Source organism: Triticum dicoccoides, chromosome 7B (assembly GCF_002162155.2).
Source record: "Triticum dicoccoides isolate Atlit2015 ecotype Zavitan chromosome 7B, WEW_v2.0, whole genome shotgun sequence".
Lineage (NCBI taxonomy): Eukaryota > Viridiplantae > Streptophyta > Magnoliopsida > Poales > Poaceae > Triticum > Triticum dicoccoides.
The window spans coordinates 298,004,421-298,013,250 of record NC_041393.1 but is presented as its reverse complement, the minus strand read 5'-3'; positions in this window follow the sequence as shown (position 1 = coordinate 298,013,250).

Genomic DNA, 8,830 nt, shown 5'->3' with positions numbered 1-8,830 from the left:
CCCCGCGAGGCTTGGCCCCTCGCGAGGGTCTTGAGCTTGTGTTGATGAAGATGGGCCGTGCTGGGCCCCCTTTGAGCCACGCCGCAGGCCGCAGGCAGGAAAGTGTGGGGACCCCCGTTCCCAGAACGCCGACAGTAGCCCCTGGGCCCAAGGCGCGCCCGGACTTGGCCGAGCAGAGAGGCGAAAGGGCAAGTGCAAAGCGTCGCGGGCCCTAACAGCCTGCGGCCTTGGGCGCCACGTGGCGGTTGATTGGATGTGGGCGTCTCCGCTCCCCCACGACGCCTCGGCAACTGCACGAACTGACAAGTCCCATGCATGCGAAACGAGTCATGACTACCTTCGGTCGTGAAGGCTGACGGTTGGCCTCCCTTGGCTATATGTACGGAACGACGCGAGCCATTCCAGTCAATCTTCCTCTGCTATTCCTCCTCTTCTTCATCTTCGCCATCGCTTCGTCTCACGCTGATGGTGCCCTTCCGCCGGTTCTCCATAGGAGAGAAGGGAAAGGCCCCCCAAGAGGGTCCTGACCCGCTTCCGCCGAAGAAGCGGTTGGTCCTCTGCCGCCGAGATGAGGGCGCGCGGCAGGAGGTGCCGAGGCCTTGGTGCGAGCAACCGCTGCCAGGGTTCCCGCTGCCCTTGTACGCCCACCTTGAGGGCCTTGCAGGAGATGATGTCGAGCGCCATGAACGACGCCGCCGTCGGTGCTGGCGAGTCACGGCGGTGCGCGTTGTCCCTCCTGGAGTTCCCGTTGAGGGATCCTCCCGAGAGTTTGTGCTCCACGCCGCCATGCCTCCTCTATCTTGGATTCACCTTCCTCCTTCCTTCGCCTTCGAGATTCCGCCGAGGGGGCCTTTCAGGCTTTGGTTGCAGCATGTCGATTGCCAGACTCCTGCGATCGATGCAGATGTCGAGGTCGTCGCTCCAGGTAAGGTCTTCATGACCCGGGGCTGGGGCGAGATCGCCCGGGTTTGCAGGACGAGGGGCGCCCTCGTGATCCACCTGGAGTTCAATGGCGCTTCCATGATGCTCTTCAAGGTCTTCGACGAAGATGGGCGTCGGCTGGAGTGCTGCCCCGGGAGAGGCGGTCGGGACCTTGCTGCAGCGAGACAGAGGCTGCCCAATCGCTCCCTTGGCGGCTCCTTAGGCGATGAAGGCGCCGGAGGATCCAGCAACTCTGCCCAGCTCTTCATGACTCCAGAGACGAGCGATGACAGCTACGAACCCCCGAGCATGCGCCGCTCTCAGAGCAGGGCAGGCTCGTCCGGCCGTCGCCACCACTGAGCTATGGGGTTGGTGCTGGTGCTGGATGGCCCACTGTTGATGATGGCGTCTGCCGCGACGGTCCCCGTAGTTAGGACTCCTTAGGATACGCGTGTTTTGTCCCTGCGAGGAGCCAAGAATTTACCCCGTGGGGGCTTGTAAGATGTTTGCAGTTCTGTTCGTCAATATGATCCTCATTATGAAGCAGTGCGAAATGGTTATTCCGTCTTAGCTTAGTTTCTTCCTGTCAGACCTCGTGAGGGCTTGGTGCTCTGCGCCGACAGGTCCCAGTCCCAAGGCGGCTTCAGCCGTCGCTGGTATGCCAGGTCGCGATGCCGTGGTCAAGGCCACGAGGTGAGCGGCCCGAGGCCCGGTAAGAGCCCCTGAGTCGCAATGCTCAGGAGGTCCCCCTTGGCGCTCAAGTAGCCATCATTCGGTGAGAAAGGAGAGCGACGTTGCTAAGACGGGATTGTATTAAGTGCGGGGACGGTGCTGCAATAGCTAGTGTTCCCGGAGAGTGACTTATCTCGAGGGTCAGGAACGCTTCCTGGTGCGGCGCTAAGTCTGTGCCTTGGCCGTTGGAGGGTTGTTTGGCGAGGTCATCACGTGCTTCTCTCCTCTCGCCCTCGCTCCCCTTTCTGCTCTACGTCCTCGGGTCCCGGCCCTCGAGCGAGTCTCAGCCGTCGCTGGTATGCCAGGTGTAAGTGCATCTAGTGCCACCCCTAGTTGGTTTTGGAGTATTGACGACAAAGTTGGTTGAGGGACTAATGCGTTTGTGAGAATTGCAGGATAACGCAGGTAGTGTCCCTCATTGATTCGGTTTACCTACCGGAGATGACCCCTAAAAATGTATGTAGACATTGAAGACAATGGTGGTGTGTGAAGATATTCACACTGAAGTCCATGACATGAGAAGACATTGAGTGAAGACTATGGAGCGCGAAGACTGAGTTGTTTCGTTGTTTCCTTTTCTTCTTTGTTGAGTCATAGGAACCACCGTCCTGTTAAGTGGGGTCCAAGTGAACAAAGTCAGAGTGACTGAAGTGATGCTCAATCCAAATCCTATGTCTTCGAGCGAAGACAATGAGAGCAAATCTTATCCAGAGCTGGATGAGTCAGCTTTGCTTGTAGCCCAAGTAAAGTTGTCGTGTGTGTTTGAAATCTGACCGTTGGAACACGTGTCAGTTCCTTAGTGACCCAGGGTCATTTCGGACAAATCAGGTCGAGTTGCCTACTGGCTATAAATAGCCCACCCCCTACAACATAAATTGGTGGCTGCTCAGAGTTAATATACGACTTTTGTCGTTTGAGAGCAACCCACCTCGAAGCATTTGAGAGAGAGAAATCCTTGCGAGGACAAAGCCCAAACACCCAGAGCCAAAGAGTGTTAGGCATCACTGAAGTCTTTCTGTCTGTGTGACCTGAAGACTTATTACACTTGAGGACTGTGTATCCTCCAGCCGGTTAGGCGTCGCGTTCTGAGCATCCAAGAGTCATTGTGGATTGTCGGGTGAACGAAGTCTGTGAAGGTTTGGAAGTCTACCATGAAGACTTACCAGAGTGATTGGGCAAGGACTAAGTGTCCTTAGCTCAAGGGGAATAAGGTGAAGACACGATCTTCTGAGTTGAATCTCAGCCTCCCTAACCAGACGTACAGTTGTCACAGCAACTGGAGCTGGTCCAACAAATCCTGTGTCTTCAACAAGCAACTGGTTCTATCTCTTCCCTCCTTTACTTTGAGTTTGTCTTCATGAAGTCATTGCTTATCGTCTTATCTGATTGACTTCATTGCTTGACTACTATTGTTGATTGGCTTCATACTATCTTCCATCCTGATCCTACTACCTAGCTGCTATTAATCTTCGAACGTTAATAATATTGCATACTTGATTATGGCTTGCTTGTTGTAGTTTATCTTCCGCTGCATATCAATTAGGTTGTTTCTATTGTTTGTCTTCAAAACTTCCATGTTTTGAAGACTTTCATAAAAATCGCCTATTCACCCCCCTCTAGTCGATAACTAGCACTTTCAATTGGTATCAGAGCAAGGTACTCCCTTGTTCTGTGTTATTCGGTTTAACCACCTGGAGTTTAGCTATGTCGACTGCAGGGATAATCAAAGTCTCAGCTGCTTGCCCCGTGTTCGATGGAACAGAATATCCCTACTAGAAGAATAAGATGCGCATGCATCTTGAAGCCATTGATGTCGACCTCTGGTATGTCGTCAAGAATGGCGTTCCCAAAACTAGTGAAGGTGTCACCCCTACTGATGTCAAGAAGTTCATTCAACTGGACTCGACTGCAAAGAACATCATCTGTGGTCATCTGACCAAAGGACAGTATGGCCGTGTGAGTGCTCTGGAAACGTCAAAGCTAGTCTGGGACTGGCTGTCCAAGGTCAATGAAGGCGTCTCTACACAGAGAGACCAGAGGATCAGTGTCGTGGATTTGTCACGGCAGATGTCCTCATGAAAGGACTTAGTCGTGGAGCCATCGCTACGGGTTAACTTGAAGGGGTTAAAGCGGACACAAAGACACAAGGGTTTATACTAGTTCGGCCCCTTCGATGAAGGTAAAAGCCTACGTCTAGTTGTGATGGAATTGATGTGGTTTCGATGGCTAGGGAGCAAACAAGCTTCGCCTAGGCTCGAGTTGTTGTTTTCTGTCCTTGAACCGCCGCCGGGTCATCCCCTTATATACACGGGTGACGCCCGTCGGTCCACAGAGTCCCACACCGGTTCATAATCGTATCCCGGTTGGTCTCTCTCTATTCCTAACTTACAATACAAGTTTACATACCAAGCCGGTTTACGGCTACAGGTTCTAAACCGACTACAGGCCTTGGGCCTTCATCTGCTTAATCACCTTTACACTACTAATGAAGTTAACCCGGCCCAGGTAGGCCGGTTCACGCCCAGTGGTAATATCCCCAACAATCAGTGTTCTTCGCAATCTCTTCAATCGCTTCAAGAGAAACGACAATGAAAATGTCCAACTCACGTTTGATCGCCTCACCGACATCACAAATGAGCTTTAGGCTCTCGGCTCCACTGAGATCACCAAGCATGAAATTGTCAAGACACTGCTGAGATCACTTGACACCTCCTTTGACACCCTTGCCCTCATAATACAAGAACGTCCTGACTTCAAGACACTCGATCCGTCTGATATACTTGAGAGGCTCAACACACATGAGTTCCAGCTTTCTGAGAAAAGAGATATCTATGCCCCCAACTATGGCTGAACTCGTGCTTTGAAGGCAAAAGTTGTTTCCTCATCTGAAGAAGAAGAATTTGACTGTGGTTCTGACGATCCTGAAGACATTGGAAGGGAGCTTGCTATGCTTGTGAAGAAGTTCCAGAAATTCACCAAGAAGAAGGGCTTCAGAAAGTCTTCACGATCCAGTTCAAGAAATGATGAAGCTTCCACTCAAGACAACAAGAAGAGAACATGTCACAAGTGTAAGAAGCCTGGGCACTGCATCTCTGAGTGTCCTCAGTGGGACAATGACAAGAAGAAGAAGAAGAGCAAGGAATATGACTCCGATGACAAGAAGAAGAAGAAATATTCGAAGTCTTCTTCCAAGTCCTCATCAAGGTCTTCATCTCACAAGAAGAGCTCATCTGGCAAGGCTCGTGCTTTTGTTGGCAAGGAAATGGATTTAGAGGAGGAGTCTGCTTCTAGGGAGGCAGAGGTGGAATCTGAAGCTGAGTCCGACTCTGGCGTTGCAAGTCTGGCTCTAGCCACAGCCTACGTCGCATAGTCCATCTTCAACACTGAAGACAATGACTCCCACACCAACGCTGATGATGACAAGGACGATCCTGCTCCCACCTACTGCTTCATGGCACGCGGTGCCAAGGTAAAATCGCGCGATGCTTACTTTCAAACATCAAGTGAAGATGACTCTGATTGTGAATCTAAACCCAGCTACAAAACTCTTGCTAAAATTGCTACTGAACAACAAAGGGCTATGGAACATACTCAAAAATTGTTAGACAAAAGCGATGACCTGTTGGACGCGGAAATGACACATTCACAGTCCTTAGTTGAAGACATAAAAAATCTTCATGCTAAGTATCAAGAACTTGAAAGTCTTCATGAGACGCTCTCAACCACTTACTAAAAGCTCTCCTATGATTATCTTCAAAGGAAGCAAGAGCTTGAGAAACTGAACGTGACTCATGAAGATCTTCAAAAAGAGAATGAGTCATTTTGCGCTCAACAGATCAGTCCCGCTCAGGATGAATTTGAACCACCATGCTTAAAATGCATTGAGCGTGATAACGCTACCTCTATTGCTGAATGTTCCACTGCTGCTACTATTGCTCTGTCTTCAACTACTGATGTGGTAACTAACCCCTCTTCTAAGGATTCCACTACTATTTCTGATGAAAATGCTAGGTTGAAGACATTGATTGAAACAGGGATGTATAAAAGTCTGAAAGGGCATCAGACACTTTGTGATGTCCTCAAAAAGCAGATTTTGAACCGAAACCCTAGGAAAGAGGGTGTTGGGTTCGAGAGGAAAATGAATGCTGATGGTTCCTACTGGAAGCGTGAGCAGTATCCCAAAACCACATGGGTTGCTGCAAAGGAACCTTCAGTGGATCCATCTACTTTATCTGGATTTACCTGTGCTAATCCTATTATCATTGATGAATCCTTTGATGCAAACTATAAACTGTTCAAAAATCAGAATGGTGAAGTGTTTGCCAGGTATATTGGTACTAACTGCAGGAATGGACCTCCTACGAAGAAGATCTGGTTTCCCAAAAGCTGCCTTGAGAATATTCTAGTGAATGTCATCATGACACCACCAGGGAAGAAGACAAACCCCAGACCAAAGGCATCATATGGTCCAACGGCTACTCACGAACACAGGACTCACTTGAGTCACCCTAACGCCAATGTTTTGCAGGGAGATCATACTCAGACTCATGAATATGAGCGTGTGTCTTCAAATCGCTATGTTCATAGAACTAAGAACTTTTCTGCTTATTCACATGAGTATCATTCATCTCCTGCAAGGCTATTTGCTAGGGCTTCAAAGCCGAAATTCTCAGATGCTGCACTTAGACTCATTGCTTCTAAGCCACCCTTGAAAATGTGGGTGGTGAAGAAGAATTAACTCTCTCTTGCAGAATGTGGTCTCCAGCCAACAATCAATGGCGTCCGATATAGTTGCTGGGGACCTAAAACACAAAGGGACGCATGATAAAATAACTTAATATGTATTCCACATATGAATCGCTTACCTGACATACTGTGTGCTAACTCTCATCTATGCTGTGATAATCCAAGTGTGCATCAAATGCTTATGCTTCACAACATACATTGTGAAGCCTATCCCTCTAACTGCACTGTAGGGTACACCAAAAGCTTCAGAATGGATTATTGACAGCGGATGCACTAATCATATGACTGGCGATCAAAGTCTTCTCATGGACTCAACCTTACGTCCATCCGACAAGAGTCAAATCACATTTGCTGACACTGGTAAAGGCAAAGTATTGGGTCTAGGTAGAGTTGCAATCTCAAAGGATCAACACATGGATAAAGTGATGCTTGTTGAATCCCTTGGATTCAACTTAATGTCTGTCTCAATGCTTTGTGACTTAAACATGATTGTGATATTTGGAAAATATCGTTGCCTTGTACTAATGGAATCTGACAAATCTCTAGTCTTTGAAGGGTATAGGAAAGGTGATCTATACATGGTAGATTTCTCAGCAGGTCCAAAACTTGCCGTATGTCTTCTTGCTAAAGCTTCAGAATGCTGGCTCTGGCATTGAAGGCTGGGGCATGCAAGCATGAGGAACTTGCACACTCTCATCAAGAAGAAGCATGTCATAGGCATAGAAGGTGTCAAGTTCAAGAAAGATCATTTGTGTGGTGCCTGCGAAGCTGGAAAGATGAAAAGGGCCAAGCATCCTTTGAAGACCATCATGACAACATCTCAACCCTTCGAGCTGCTACACATAGACTTATTTGGACCTACCCACTACTCCACCCTCACAACAACGGCGTGTCTCTATGGCTTCGTCATTGTTGATGACTACTCAAGATACACATGGGTGCACATAATTCTCTACAAGACTGAAGTACAAGATATCTTCAGACGATTCGCCAATCGAGCAATGAACAACTATGGCGTCGAGATCAAGCATATCAGAAGTGATAACGACACTGAATTCAAGAACACCGGGCTTGATCTTTATCTGGATACAATGGGAATCACTCATGAATTTTCTGCTCCATACACACCACAGCAAAATGGCATTGTTGAGCACAAAAACAGAACCCTTATTGAGATGGCTCGAACAATGCTTGACGAGTACAAGACACCAAGAAAGTTCTGGCCTGAAGCCATTGATACAGCTTGTCACATCATCAACCGTGTCTACATCCATAAGCTTCTGGGCAAAACATCCTATGAGCTCCTCACTGGCAAGAAGCCAAATGTCAGCTACTTTAGAGTCTTTGGTGCTAGATGTTGGATCAAGGATCCCCATCACAAGTCAAAATTTGAACCCAAAGCTCACGAAGGCTTCATGCTTGGCTATGGAAAGGATTCGCACTCTTAGAGAGTCTTCAACCTCTTCCACTACAAAATCGTTGAAACAGTGGATGTGTGATTTGATGAAACCAATGGTTCACAAAGAGAAATTCTGCCAAGTACACTTGATGAAGCTCCTTCCTATGAATCTCTCAAGTTGATGGGAACTGGTGAGATCATGCCCTCTGAAGCACAACCTGAAGAGGAAATTATCATTTCATCACCAAACCAACCTGAAGACGATGCTCAGACCGAAGACAATACTTCCAATGATGACAATGATCAGCATGAGCAATGTCTTCGTCCAGTTCATCCTCGTGTTGCAAATGAAGTACAAATTGAGAAGATAATTGACAGCATCAATGCACCTGGTCCGCTTACTCGCTCAAGAGCAACACAGTTAGCAAACTTCTGTGGGCACTTTTCATTTGTGTCAATATCAGAACCCAAGAAAGTTGATGAAGCTTTTATGGAACCTGAATGGATTCAAGCCATGCAAGAAGAACTTCAACAGTTCAAGCTGGATAATGTTTGGGAACTTGTTAAGCGACCCGACCCTCGCAAGCATAACATTATAGGAACAAAATGGATATATTGAAACAAGCAAGATGAGCATGGTCAAGTCGTCAGAAACAAAGCACGTCTTGTGGCTCAAGGATATACTCAAGTTGAAGGAATTGACTTCGATGAAACATTTGCTCCTGTTGCTAGGCTTGAAGCCATTCGCATACTGCTAGCCTATGCAAATCATCACAACATCTTGCTATATCAAATGGATGTAAAGAGTGCATTTCTCAATGGCAAGATTGAAGAAGAAGTATATGTTGCACAACCACCTGGCTTTGAAGATCCAAAACATCCTGATATGGTGTACAAACTCAACAAAGCACTGTATGGCCTCAAACAAGCTCCTCGCGCTTGATATGATACAATCAAAGACTTCCTAAAAAGTAAAGGCTTCAAACCGAGATCCCTCGATCCCACACTCTTCACGAAGATGGTGAACTGTTT